Source organism: Sebastes umbrosus, chromosome 19 (genome assembly GCF_015220745.1).
Source record: "Sebastes umbrosus isolate fSebUmb1 chromosome 19, fSebUmb1.pri, whole genome shotgun sequence".
NCBI classification, from domain to species: Eukaryota; Metazoa; Chordata; class Actinopteri; order Perciformes; family Sebastidae; genus Sebastes; species Sebastes umbrosus.
Genome location: NC_051287.1, coordinates 12,130,600 through 12,144,401, shown reverse-complemented (window position 1 = coordinate 12,144,401; position 13,802 = coordinate 12,130,600).

Genomic DNA, 13,802 nt, shown 5'->3' with positions numbered 1-13,802 from the left:
AGGTCGCCGGTTCAATCCCCTGGACCAGCAGGATAAATCTGAGTGGGGAAAGTGGTGGTGCCCTTGAGCAAGGTACTCAACCACTCCAGTGGAGTTGCTCAGTGGCCAGCAGATCAGACTGTGGTTGTACTGGGCAGCTTCCAGGAAAAAGCTATCAGTGAACCTCCCCCTGAATAAATAAAAGATAAAACACAACAAAGTGCACATTATAAATGATAAACCATTAACTAAAAGGCAATGTTAAGTATATTTGCCTGTATTTAATTAAAAGAAAACATACAATCATAGTAAAACTTGTTCTGCTTGTAAATTGATGTCACAATACTGTATATACATATGCAAATTTGTGAAGAAATTCAAGAAGTAAGCTCTATCATAATATTGCAATCATAACCAAGAGAGAGAAAAAGCTGTGTTTTGACAGCGCATGAAAGCTTTTTAACGGACCATGAAGGCGCGCTGCTCAGCCGCCAGCCGCCAGCGCCCCCGACACACAGTCAACGATCACTGAGGCGAAACCAGCCAGACCTCTCCCTTTTGTTCTCACGAATCCAGCGCTTGTTTTTGTAACAACGGCCTCACAGCTGCGTGATGAAGATGGATGGCGCATCTGCTCGCCCTTAACCTCCATCTTGCGTTCCTGTCACTTTGCAAAACTCAACCTGGCCAAGCTGGTCTGACACTCAGGAAGCGGCCTGTGCGAGCTGCCCGCCTCGAACAGGAAGTGCTTTGTTTCTCTCTGCAAATATTTCATCACTCTGCCTGCAGGCCTCAACACCCCCTCTGTCATTCTGAAAAGGACACAAGAAAATAAACACATCTGACTTGATATGATGTACCTTTCACAGACTGTGGGTGTTCTGTAATCATTTATTCCCTTTATTTTGCCTCACCAGTTTTGTTTGAGATTACCATGTTGCATTTATACATGTAAAACTGCTGTTAGTCTGACATACGTTTAGGCATGAATGTATGTTGCAAGGCACTGCGATCGTGAAGATTCAAATCTAGGCAGTCACAACTAACTGCAGTTTAACTCTTAACCTTGGGAAACAAATGTGTTTCCTTTCAAAATGACTGTCCTGTCTTGAGCAACAGCCTATCTACATAGTTGATATAAGGAAGTGATTTTATCATAGTATAGTAACATTTTAATCATAGCATTATTACAAGATCATGTGAACATTCTGGATGTTGTTATACCAATATGAATCACCATAGCGAGAATAAGACCTCCGGCCTTTTAAGTAGCTGGCTTCAGTTCTTTGAGTGTGTTGAACATCAAAACACAGCGCTGTGTGAGCAATGTTTGCCTTTGGCACAAACTAAATCATTTTAACGTCTTTTCTTGCAAAGCTCAGTGAAATCGAGACAAATGTAAGCAGAGGGTGATTTGTCTTTTGCCTTCCCGCATTTCCAGTGCAACTTCTCGATCCATCTCCTCCTCCTTGGCACTTTTCACTGATAATGGTCTGACGGACTGTGCAATAAAACTGAATAACGCAACATGGATCACCCCTGTTTAGCTGTGTGATCATATTTCATCAGCAAAAAGACTGCTAAAGCTGTAATATTTAAGCCACTATTTTCATGTGAAGGAACATTTGAGCAAGTGAATCATTGGGCTTGAGATGTTTGTTTTATTTTTTATTTGACCAGATTAGTTCCACTGAAATCCGTTATTATTCCTCTGGGTTCTGTTGTAAGCTGGAAGCTGGAATACAATACAGCTGGACCGTAATGAGCGATTGCTCACACATAGCCTACTGTTCTCCTTACTTTTTTACCTATATCCTTTTTCCTTTAGTTTGATGAGGTGTCAAAGATGAATGTCTGACAAGAGGCCCATAGTTTTGCCCAGATGGACAGGAATCACACCTTCATGTCAGGATGTGAGGTCAGAGGGTCAGAGAAACTTCCCTTCTCGTTCCAATGAACACAACTCTCTATGACCAGTCAGGGCGAAACTCACTATACAGACATATCCTAACCTAAGAAACGCACACATACACACACACCAATATTGGTATTAAATAGGAAATGTTTTGTCAAGGAAGACTTTGATGAAGATTTAAATTAGAATTCATCATGGATTATTTTAATCTGGTTTTCATAACAGAGTTAACATGTTTTAGCTTTCCTAAATTGATGCCATTCATAATTAAACCTGCAGTAGGCAGAATGTTTTTGGCATCACTGCGCAAAAAATCCATAATAACCTTTCAGTATATTGTAATTCAAGTGTTCTGAGAGATTACTAGACTTCTGCACCTCCTCATGGCTCTGTTTTCAGGCTTTAAAAAATCTAGCCCGTGATGGGAGACTTTGACCAATCACAGGTCGTTCCAGAGTGAGCGCTCCTATTGGCTGTTCATTCAACGGAGGCAGCTGTCAATCACTCGCAAACTCCGACCAAACGGTCAAACTAGGCAGCGCTGATCAAATATGAATCAATATTCTGTTACTTTAATGCCTATTTCTCTCCTCAAATGTTGTCAGAAACATCTTATAGTGTACTGTTTAGTTGTAAAATGAGAAAGTTTGCTCCGGCTGGTGGGATAGGATATAGTGACCGTTTTATAAAAATCACTTTTTTTTTGCTCCATTTCTACCTACTGTTGCTTTAACTTCAATATGTTGTGGAATAAGAGTTGAAGGGATTAAATAAGTAACTAAAAACAAGTAAAATGCACCCATAATAAACATATTGAAGCAATGGAAGAACTGACTACTGTGAAACATGTTGCTTGTATAGTAGTGGAAGCACCCTGACCTTTTATCCTGCGTCACCACCATCAGACCACAGTCTCCGTCTGTCTATCTGCAGTATGAATATATGTTTGCCATTGTGATCGTCATCACTGCAGCTTCAGTTATCACAACTGAAATCCATGTTTAACTGTCTGAACAAAAAGGAAACCAAAAACACAAGCCATTCCTCCTTAGATTTGCTTGAACACATCTTCTCACTGGAGACGGTAACCACAGTCTCTACACTCATGTCACAGAGACCACAAAAATCCCCGAGACAAAACAGTGAAAACAGCCAGATGAAGTGTCCTGTTGTTGCTTCTAAGCAGCTTGTTTGCTGGTTAATGGATGTGTGAAAAGACAAGAGCCTGAGGAAACCCAGGGAAAGAATCTGAAGTCAAAGTGATTATTTTATAGCTGAGTGCCACTTTATTTAAACAAAGGTCCCTTTATGTCCTTGAAGGAAGCAGAAGCTTGTTTTGAAACCTGTGGGGTGCCCGAGGGATAAAATGGTGGGAAGCACCAATATCCGAGAACATGAAACAAACAAAAAAAAGTGCCGACATGCACACACTTACCCACATGCAGATTTCTAAACGGTCTAACTGGCATGTGGAGCAGAGTTTTGTGGATCAACCATCAACATTTGAGCACACTTATTGTCAAGGAAGAGGACAGGTGTGGCATTGTGGTCATAACAGACGCCAGCACCCGCTACTGACAACTAATGATTGTCTTATTAAATTCTTTAAATAAATCTTTCACTCTCTCCTAGAAGTAGCATGTTGGTTAGTTTAGTGGTGGAATACACCCCAAAATATAATTGCTGTTCTAATGATTTTTGCCCAATAAAGCAAATATCCAGTAACAAACATAGCCTACAGTAAGCAGGTAATGAGGAGTGAGAGAACACCGTTTGGCATACTCCTGTACCATTTAGTCCCAGGATGGTACAGGACGTTCAGCTCTTTTGTATGGGTGCGGCGAAAAAAAGACGTTTAGACGTTATCTAAACAGTGAAAATGTGTAGACAATGACAACAAAGGTAGTGTACAGTACATGTTATGTAAGGGTAACTAATCATATTAGTTTGTAATCCCAATAATACTCTGTTACGTCGACAATTTGGGGTTAGAATTGTTGCCAACTGATGAGGAGATGGTCAGCCTCTAACAAAAAATTAGAAATGCGCTTCCCGTTAAAACAAAAGTTGTCTTATTTACATGTTTAGTCTTCTGAGCTGCTAGCTAGCCTCCAGTTTGTCTTGTTTGTTCTTGCTTCTTGATGTAAATACTTCCCAAACCACAGGCTGGCTTCCTGTTACACAACAATGTCTTGTCTTTTTATTCAAATACAGAAAAAGGCTACACGAGAAATACAAGTATCAAGTAATGTAAGTAATTACTTCTGCTGTCGAGTTATTAACAAAGTAGGCAAATGTAGGCTACTTACTAGGGCTGGGTATTGGTGCTCGATATCTTTAAAGGTCCAGTGTGTAGGATCTGGCGGTATCTAGCGGTGAGGTGAGGAGATTGCAAACAACTCTCTAGAGCCAGTTGTTGTAAGAGTCAGTGCGTAGAGTGTTTGTGTACGAGGGAAGTGAGTGGTGAAGTAAGAGAGAGCGAGTGGCGGCGATGGGAGGGAGTAACGTTATCGACTCCGGCCCAAACAGGAAAAGTTAACAGTGTTTGGTTTGTCCATTCTGGGCTACTGTAGAAACATGGCGGTGCAACATGGTGGACTCCGTGAAGAAGACCCGCTCCCTAATTGTTACACACTGTTCCTTTAATATAACCCAGTACCAAGTAGTATCGAAACTTCTACAGTCAAACAATACCTACAAAAAAAAAGATAAAGATATCATTTCAAAATCAATCCTTTCCTTATTTGATGGTATTTGCTCTCCCACTCGCCGCACACAAAGGGATGCACCTGTATTAGCAACAATCAAACGAAACTGATGAGTTATATTCAATAAAGAAAGTTGATCTAATAAAAAAAATGACTGACTCATTTAATACGGCGAATCACACATTGTAATTTTTTAAACGATACCCAGCCCCACTACTTACTAATTACTCACCATTACTTTTTCAATTTTACAATCACAGTCACATCATTGCCTACTCAATCAGAAAAAAAATGTTTAAAAATGTCACGTTTAACATCAGTTTTAGAGCAACTTTTAAAGTCACACCAATGGATCCTTAGTTTGGTGCATTTCTGCTCCTAAGACATGCAACTGCCATGCAAAACGACACCCACGCTTCATCAGTGTAAACAGCGAGGTCATACGAGGTCACCTGCTCACATAGTTGGTGTCTGCAGAGGCCTGTTGGATTCCAGGTCAACCTAGGTGAAGTACAGCCGTATAACTCTTGTTATGTATAGGATGAAAGGTGCATGAAAGGTTTTGGCATGCATCTTAATTTGGTAATTATACAATGCATCTCCCCGTCTCTGTCTCTCACTCACACAGACACAAATACTGTGAAAGCTGTGGGACATGAAGTACTACTTGATGTTTGCTCTTCAAGCAGCCGGAGGGGAATAGTTTGCAACTGTCGAGACTTGTTCCTCTAAAGCTTATGTTAAAACCGCGCCTGAGTGTTGAGCTGACGGGAATAATTATAGCCATAAGTGTCTGAGGTTCTTTATGAATGTACTGATTGAGAGGGGAAAACTTGGGGCAGATTAAAAAACAATGTCTAAAAGCAAGCAGAAGGTGAAAAGTACATGATAAAAAGATGCTAGCGTGTTCACTTTCATCCAGGAAGGAGTCCCTTGCTCCAGAAAAAACAAGCGACGGGTCAGATCAGTTTAGCTGGCCTCCTGCAGGTCTGCCGGGTCTTATCTTTTAACACACACACACACACACACACACACACGCACACATCACTCGTCCATACGCAGCGGGCAAAGATAAAACTCTGTGGACTCCATATGAAGCATGTGTTGCCAAGATAGCACAGAACAGGCTGTATGTTCCATCAGCAGTCAATGCTGTTTGGCGATGAGTCACGACTCAGAAACGTTACATCTGTTCAGTGGTGGGAGTAACTAATTACATTATATTCATGTTTCTGTAATTGAGAAGATTTATAGTTTTAAGTGTTGAGAGAATGATGGTACTTCATCAGAGAATAAAAACCTACATTACACACACGTGAAGTCATCTGGCTTTACTTTATGCTCTTAATTTTGCAATTTTCCATTCTTGCCATATACAAAAGCAAAAGGTGATTCTCAAAAAAGCAGCTGGTAACTTTTATCTTTAGTACATTTTGGGATCACTGTTTTTTTAATCAATGTTGTTTTCTACATGAGCACAACTCCTTGGGTAAATTATTAGCAATATTAAAAGGCTTCGGGAGGACATTCTGTTTCAAAATGGTTAAACATTAATTGCACATTTCGTCCAGGTGTTTCTTACAGTTAGACACCCGTCCAGTATTACTTGCGTCATGAAAACCTAACTGTGGGTTTTTGATGTGTTATCATACTGCTGTGTGTTAATCATTAACGTTCCATGGGAAAAAAACAACATATTTGCCTGCGTAAAGGAAGGACAGCAATCATGGGAATTTTACATCATCTCACAACATCTATGACCCTGTTCAAAAAAAATTGTCCCGGCCTTGTCTAGCTATACAATCGAAGTGCTGCTAAACTCTATGTAGTTGACACACACAATGACTGTACAAACCGTACCATGGACCTGTTGATTATTACTGCTCATTATTTGATGAGGTGCCAGAGACAGAAGAGGTAATTATCTGAAAATAGGCCTACTTGACCATTAAGTAGTCTGCCTTATTTAATTTATAAAATCAGTGTTATGGCTTCATATAATGTAGAGATATCACTCATTGCTATAATATAGAAATAACATTCATTACTATCAATCAATCAATCACTCAATATATTATGGAATTCAAACGCAATGAAAATGGTTGTTTTTATTCCCCCTAATGTGAGAAACAAATCACACCGAAACCGTGACCCAAATACCGCTCTGTGGGCTTGTTGAACCGTTGCACCATTAATCTGCTCACCACATTATAAAACCATTTATTAAAAGGTGTATATACTGCTTATAAATGCTGGGCTGCAGGAGGGATAGTCACCATTTAGATATTGTAAAATTAATTGTTTAAAACATAAACTTAGTTGTAGGCCCGTTATCAGCGCTCTCTAAGGCGAGCAGCTGCAGCCAGCTGAGTAACTTGCAAGTTGTCTCTCAGAGTTTATAAATGATCTTTTAATCGCTTTAACAGCCATTGATCCCGCTGTTTGATATCATTTTTGGAACGTTTATTGGGGTTAAATCCCGAGTGCATCCTCGTCGAAGAGTTCCACCTTTAATCTCTGCAGAACTGGGGGAAGTAACCTAACCTCCCCTGGGGGGGTTTTACTCCTTAATAATGACATGGGAAGTTTGTGTGGGATGTTTGATTAGCTGGACTTTCTCTGGAGCAAACGCACACCAACAAAGACACAGCCATTTATGGCCTTATGTCTGTATTGGCAGTCTCATTTCTTTAGAATCATTAGTACTACTGAATTTGATTGAAGGAATGCAAGAATTGACAGATGAGCATGGACAAATCAGGACTTGCCTTTCAGTGATCTGTTCCCTTATTTAGAACAAAGACGATCTTTAAGCTTTAATAAGGCTCTCAAACTGTTGGCACACGACACCGTGTGAGAGCGAAACATGCACACTCGTAAACCGCAACAGTAAAATAAACAGCAAAATACAGATCTGCACTTGCAGGAGAGACACTCAGTTTCACACTAGTATTTTAACGGATCATCGATTTTCTCTTTAATCCCAAGCATGTTAATAAATGTTACTGGAAATGTACTCCTACAGGGTTGAGGTGCAAGTGCGCTTCAGCAGCCAATACATTTCTTTTGGTGTTTTCATTAGTTCCCTGGGGAAGACTGAACTGCCAGAAAATATGAGGTTTTATATCACATGACCTGACTCAGACATGACCCTCCTCCACAAACTGGACCTGAGTTGAGATGGGGAGGGAGATCGAGGGTGGTGAGGAGTGGTAAGCTTGGTACTTATACTTCCCCGGGGAACTCAAATATGTCTCAGTTTTCCCAGGCTGGGGCAGCTTTCATCAGCATTTCTTCTCTACAAACAAGCCCATATAACTGTGAGTGTAAGTGTAAAATATAAGAATATTAAAATAAATGTTCTTCAGACCTCCACATGATTTCATAGACAGCTGTGGCTCCATATGTTTCCTAAATTTCCCTTCATTTAATTGAGACTTCCTGTTGAAACTTCAGTCATCATCCCAACATATGGAGATCTTTAGGTCCTTATATCCCAACATATGGAGATCTTTATAGAGACCCTTATTCACCTCTGGGGATAGAGAAAGAATGTATCATGAAATAGGAATGCACCATCAGTGTCATACTGGGAATCACTCTACTTCATGTTGATGTCCAGTTACTGTAAATGGACCAGAAAGTTGAGTCATCATGTGGCCCTGATCAACTCTCTCTATGTTTTAAAGGTGCTAAAATGTGAGATTGGGAGCATTTCTATTGCCTCCGCATGGCTTTCAACGTGGTGAAGGCTTGCAGCTAACGGTGCTAACAGCACTGACAGAGATAACAGTCTTAACCTGATGTGTCTCTCTCGTTTTCTCCAGTGAATATTGGTTCATTCGTTTGTTGGGATTCTGACCAAGCCGCCAGGAAGAGCGTCGGGCTTTGAAGCAAATTTTCATAGTGGTCAAACGGTGGTACTACAAGTTCAAGTGTCTGTCACGTGATGCCATTGGGCCCAAAAATACTTTTTTTCCCATAGACTTACATTGGGAAAGAGACATCCGTAACTCAGCGGATATTTTTTTGTCAGGTAAATCAACTTCCCTGTATGAATACTCTAATAGCTCTTATTTAAATCATTAGGTCCTAAAAGTTGTAAAACGCACAACAAAGCATGGAGAAGCTCGGATTACAACACACACAGAGGGAGAGCGACTTCATTCTCTGCTCAGGTGGACATCACTCCTCTATATCTTTACATATTTAATAGTTGTTTGCAGCTTTATTAATGCTCTAGATATCGCATTGAGAACCTTTAAGGAGGCCATTTAGTTTGCAAAAGGCAGGAAAAGTAAACACCACATACTGTACGTCCATATAGAAAAATAAATAACCTATAGTGTGTCCCTCTGTGTTGGAAAAATACAAACATGTGCACATTCCTAAGGTCATGACATGTGACACTCATTGCCCCTAAGGCCTATTTCTGTTTAGGTGAGGGTCACCTAGTCAGCGAACTTGTAGAGCCTATTTGAGGATAAGTAACCCTAAAAAGGACGGAAGTGTCAGTCCGACAGACAATGGGAGATATACGACTGTGAGCCTGCAAGCGAGGGTATAAATGTCACGAAACTGAGAGACTCTGCGCTCTCAGCCTTGAACATTTATGTTGATGGTTGTTTGCCCACTTGCAAGTGTTTATTAAACCTTTAAAAGACTTTCTCTTGATTTTCGAGTCCTTCTTCACAGAAATTGCCTCCACACCCTCTCCAGTGAATATTGCTGCATTGTGTGTCTGCAGGTGCAGTATGGCGTTCTGTAAACACACCTGCATTGTTCTGTGTGAACCAACCTGACGGATCAGAACACACCTCCTTCCACTCAGGTTGTGATGACCTTTCTTTTCTCTCATCTTTCATTTTATTTTGTGCCAGCTACATAGAGTGGTTATCTAATCATATATTGGCTCATCTACCCACAAGATGTTGTGAAACTATCCCCCGCCTCCTATGACAGCACATCATCAGTGTACTGACCGAAAACATGGACAAGTGCTTGTACAGGAAAGGTTTGCTTATTCCTATCATCCACAAGTGTAACTTTAAACCCTCTATGCCTGCAGCATGTAAACATTTACCCCACCGAAAATATTTGACTCACTTGTGCGAGAGCCGCAGAAGACATGTCCCTGAGCTTACGTCATTGTTCTTGTTTTGAATACAGTAAATGTTTTGCACCCTTGGGTGTTTTTACGATTTTCCCCTCTCTCTCTGCTGGCAGCCATCATGCCTCAGCAGCTAAATGTTATTTTGCCATTGCATCAAATGAACAATGATAGACTCAATGATGAATGCACTCATGCTACTAATTCTATTCGGGCCTGGCACCACAAAGGGTCTTAAGGATGCTTAGTCCTGCTGTCATTTCGGAACCACGGACAGCGCTGTTTGATGTGTGTATGGGGGTGCAGGGTGCGGTTTGCGGCTTACAGCACCCGTTAACAGCTATTTCTTCACGTTTCCCCCTGCTGAGTTTGACAGAGAATTGTTCAGGTTAAAAAAATATTTGCAGGCCAGGCGCGAGGCCTTGTGTGGTTGCACACTTCACACATACCGACGCCTTGTCACACACCCATCACCAATGCACAAGGCACCCTTTAGCGCCTACATGAGACGCACCGGATAGCTTAAAGAGCAAAAAAAACAGAGGGTGGGAGGGGAGGTGGATGGGTCCAAGAAACACAGGGCTTTCATCCAGGAGGCCGCTGTTTGTGTCCCGTGTGAAACCAACAAGTTTGTCTTCGTATTCACAACGTTTCACTTTCACTTTACATACTAATTTTATGCCAAACCATGACGTTTTTTCCTAAACCTAACTAAGTGGTTTTGATGCATAAACCTAAACTAGTGTTTTTGTTTAATTCACAACGTGAACCACGTGTTTACTGCGACCGTAGTGGAGCGTCATAGTTTGACGCGCTGAGCTACCCAATACGTTAGAAAATGACGCCAAGGGGTCCTGACAAAGCGTCAGTATGTGATGAGAAGAGAACGTGTTGGTTTTTCATAACGTTCAGTCAAAACAGACTAAAACATGGTTCTCAAGAAAGAGTTCTTATATCTTATATGTCAAGAGGTGTTAAATTGCAATTACATGCAAGTTATCTACATAATTTGAAGTAGTCGAAGCAGATTAAACATTTCACTTCCTGTATTCTAGTTTTGTGGTCCCGTGTTTGAAGTGTTTAAACAGACACTAATGGAGCAGTATTATCTTAATGTATGCACATACTTATCTGTTGCCAATACTGAAAGTAAGTAACGTGACCGATGTTTCAATTATCCAGAATCTAGATGCAAATCAGAGCAACTTTTGTGCTTCTACCTCTCTGCTAATAGCAGTGTCACATTGTGTAATCTTGAAAGCAGTACAAAAAAATGGTGTTACATCCACAAATGAATTTTTGATTTTAGTGCTTGTTGAAGTATTTACTGTATATCAAAGCCCAGTATGGAGACACACAACACATAAAGTAGGTGTTTGTACCACATTAAAGAGGTCTATGAAAACCATCAACGGAACAAAAAAATAGCACAGACATGGTTTGAGTAGATGACAACTATAATTTGACTCAGAAATTGCTCAGTGCCACCTGATTTGAACCAAATCATGTGTGAAGTGCACACCACCACCTGTTTCTTTATATGGTGAGCTGACAAGGATCTGATCTTGTCCACATAAATAGAAAGAACTGGACAGAGTGAACATGGTGTCCAAAACATTAGGTCATTAAGGTCATCCCGTCTACATCATACCACAAGATTCCCATAGGGAGCGGATGTACATTTTGATGAGGAGAATGTTAACATTTCGGCGCTATGAAAGACATTCGTTCCCTTCCTCTTTGCTCGAGAGAAAACTTTACCCTGAGGTCAGAGGAAGTGGCATCTCTGTGAAGGTTTCAGTCAGTGTTTGGTAGCGTGACACATTTTCAGCTCGCATCACAGATCACTCCAACACTTTGTAAAAGTGTACCAACACTAACATCCTGTTCTAAAACACTTTGTTTACTAGCCACAAATAACAGAATCGGTTTGTTAGTTACTCCTTGTTTGATTCAGTGAACACAATATCAACTTCCTGACTAGTGTCCTAACAAACATTTCGATATTTGTATCTGCTGCAGCTGTTTTTGTTGAACACAATCCGATTTCCTCCAAGTAAAACAGAATGCTGACAAATAAAAGTGTCTTCGCTCGAGTGAAATATAGCAAAAAAAATGACATTAGACTGAATATGATGCATGTCTTAAAGCTGTGTTTGTACGCCACTTAAAATGAAAAACTGTATTTTCTTTGCGATAGATTTTAGATTTACTTAAAATGCATTGAGGTTTTTGTTTGGCAACTCTGCAACGTCTTGAGCTGACTCAGTGGGGTGTTTACAAGATGAGAAAGTGTGGTTAAATGGCGCAGTTACCACAAGTTAAAAAGTACATTCAGATGACGCATGTGTGTGTTCACACGTTGACGAACTGTGTGAGCCAAGTGTTACAAACAAACTCAATTAATAATGTACATACTGTACAGTACGTCACTTATGTTGTAAAAAACAACATTTTCTTAAAACAAGTGAGTTTTTCTGCACTAACATTAGTTTCAACCTGTTTTGAATTCAAAGGAATCTGTACAACTGACTGTAGGATCTTGAAACAAGAAGTAGTAATTTATTTCGGTCCTTATTAACAATTTTCCAACAAGAATGCACATATATAAATAATTAAATAAATATCAATAATGCATCAAATTAAAGGGGAAATTAAAAATATTGACTGAAAAGGCGTAGGCTGAAGCTTAATTCTAATGCAACACACCACGCACATATAAATCCAACACTAATCCAATTTTCATGCAGAAGAGAGCTCCTGTATAAGAATTGTAAATGGATCGGATTATTACAAACCAACCCACACACTATTTATTAATCAAAATCACCAAGTGTGCACATACAAGGAATTTGAGATTTTTTGCATCTCTATGTAAATAAGTAGTGAAAAAATAGGTGGATATAAATATATATGAAAATGCACCAGAAATAAAACGTCTATATACAAGTCAAGTGTTCTGTAAGTTGCAAACAATACAAATAGAGCAAAGAAATAAATACTGAATGTACTGTGTAGGATTTATATTGACAGTGATAGACGATATGTACATATTAAAAATGTGTGCATTATAAACTGTCAAATTAGAATCTATAATGGCAGCAGTGGATATTTTGGTGTTAGAGGGTTAATGACAGTTTATGACTGATTTAAGTGTTCATCAGAGTGACGGCCTGCTGGAAGAAACTACACATGCTCTAAAATTTTGTGAGTTGATCTTAAAGGTACAGTGTGTAGGATTTGGCGGCATCTGGTGGCGTGGTTGCAGATTGCAACCAAACTGAGTATCCCTCCGCTCGCTCCTCCCTTTCCAAGACTGCGGTAACGTGAGCCGCTGAGTGCAAAACCGTGGTAACGCCGCTCACCTCGCTCAGAGGTTTTTCACTCTGTGGCTCACGTTGTCACAGTTTCACAAGCCCGAACTACGGTGGCTGTAAAAACATGAAAGACCCTCTCTAGAGCCAGTGTTTAGTTTGCTACTGTAGAAACATGGCAGAGCAACATGGCAGACTACGTGCTCAATATTATATGACATTTCTGCTAATAGATCCCCTGAAATGTTACACACTGTTCCTTTAAAACTGCAGATAGGCCTAATGCACAAAGCACACAATCATTTGCTTCCTAACTGTATTCGGAGGTTGTTTGAAATTAAAGAGAGCCTGTATTAATTTAGAGGAATAGGTATGTTAAAAAAGCAAGGGTAAGGACAAAAATAAAGAATAGATGTCTATGATGAGTATAAAAGGGGTTAACTTGTGGAACAGTTGTGACAAGAAATCTAAATTGTGTAGTTTACTAATTAAGATGTTTCATGCAAAACTTCACTTTTTTAAATTATGATGCATTTGTTCACTGCAAAAATTATTATCAAATCATTTTGGTCTATAATTTAGCCGATAAAGGACTTCCAGGCCCTTGTTTTCTCTATACCCCTGCCTGTTTTCAAAATCATGACATCAAGTGTCTTTCTTTAAAAAAAAAAAAAAAAAAGTTTAAAAATAAGGTGATAAACATACAGTATATAAAACTGAGGTATGATTATTATTGTTTATGGAATATTTTGAATTTTGTTTTTGTATTGCCTAAC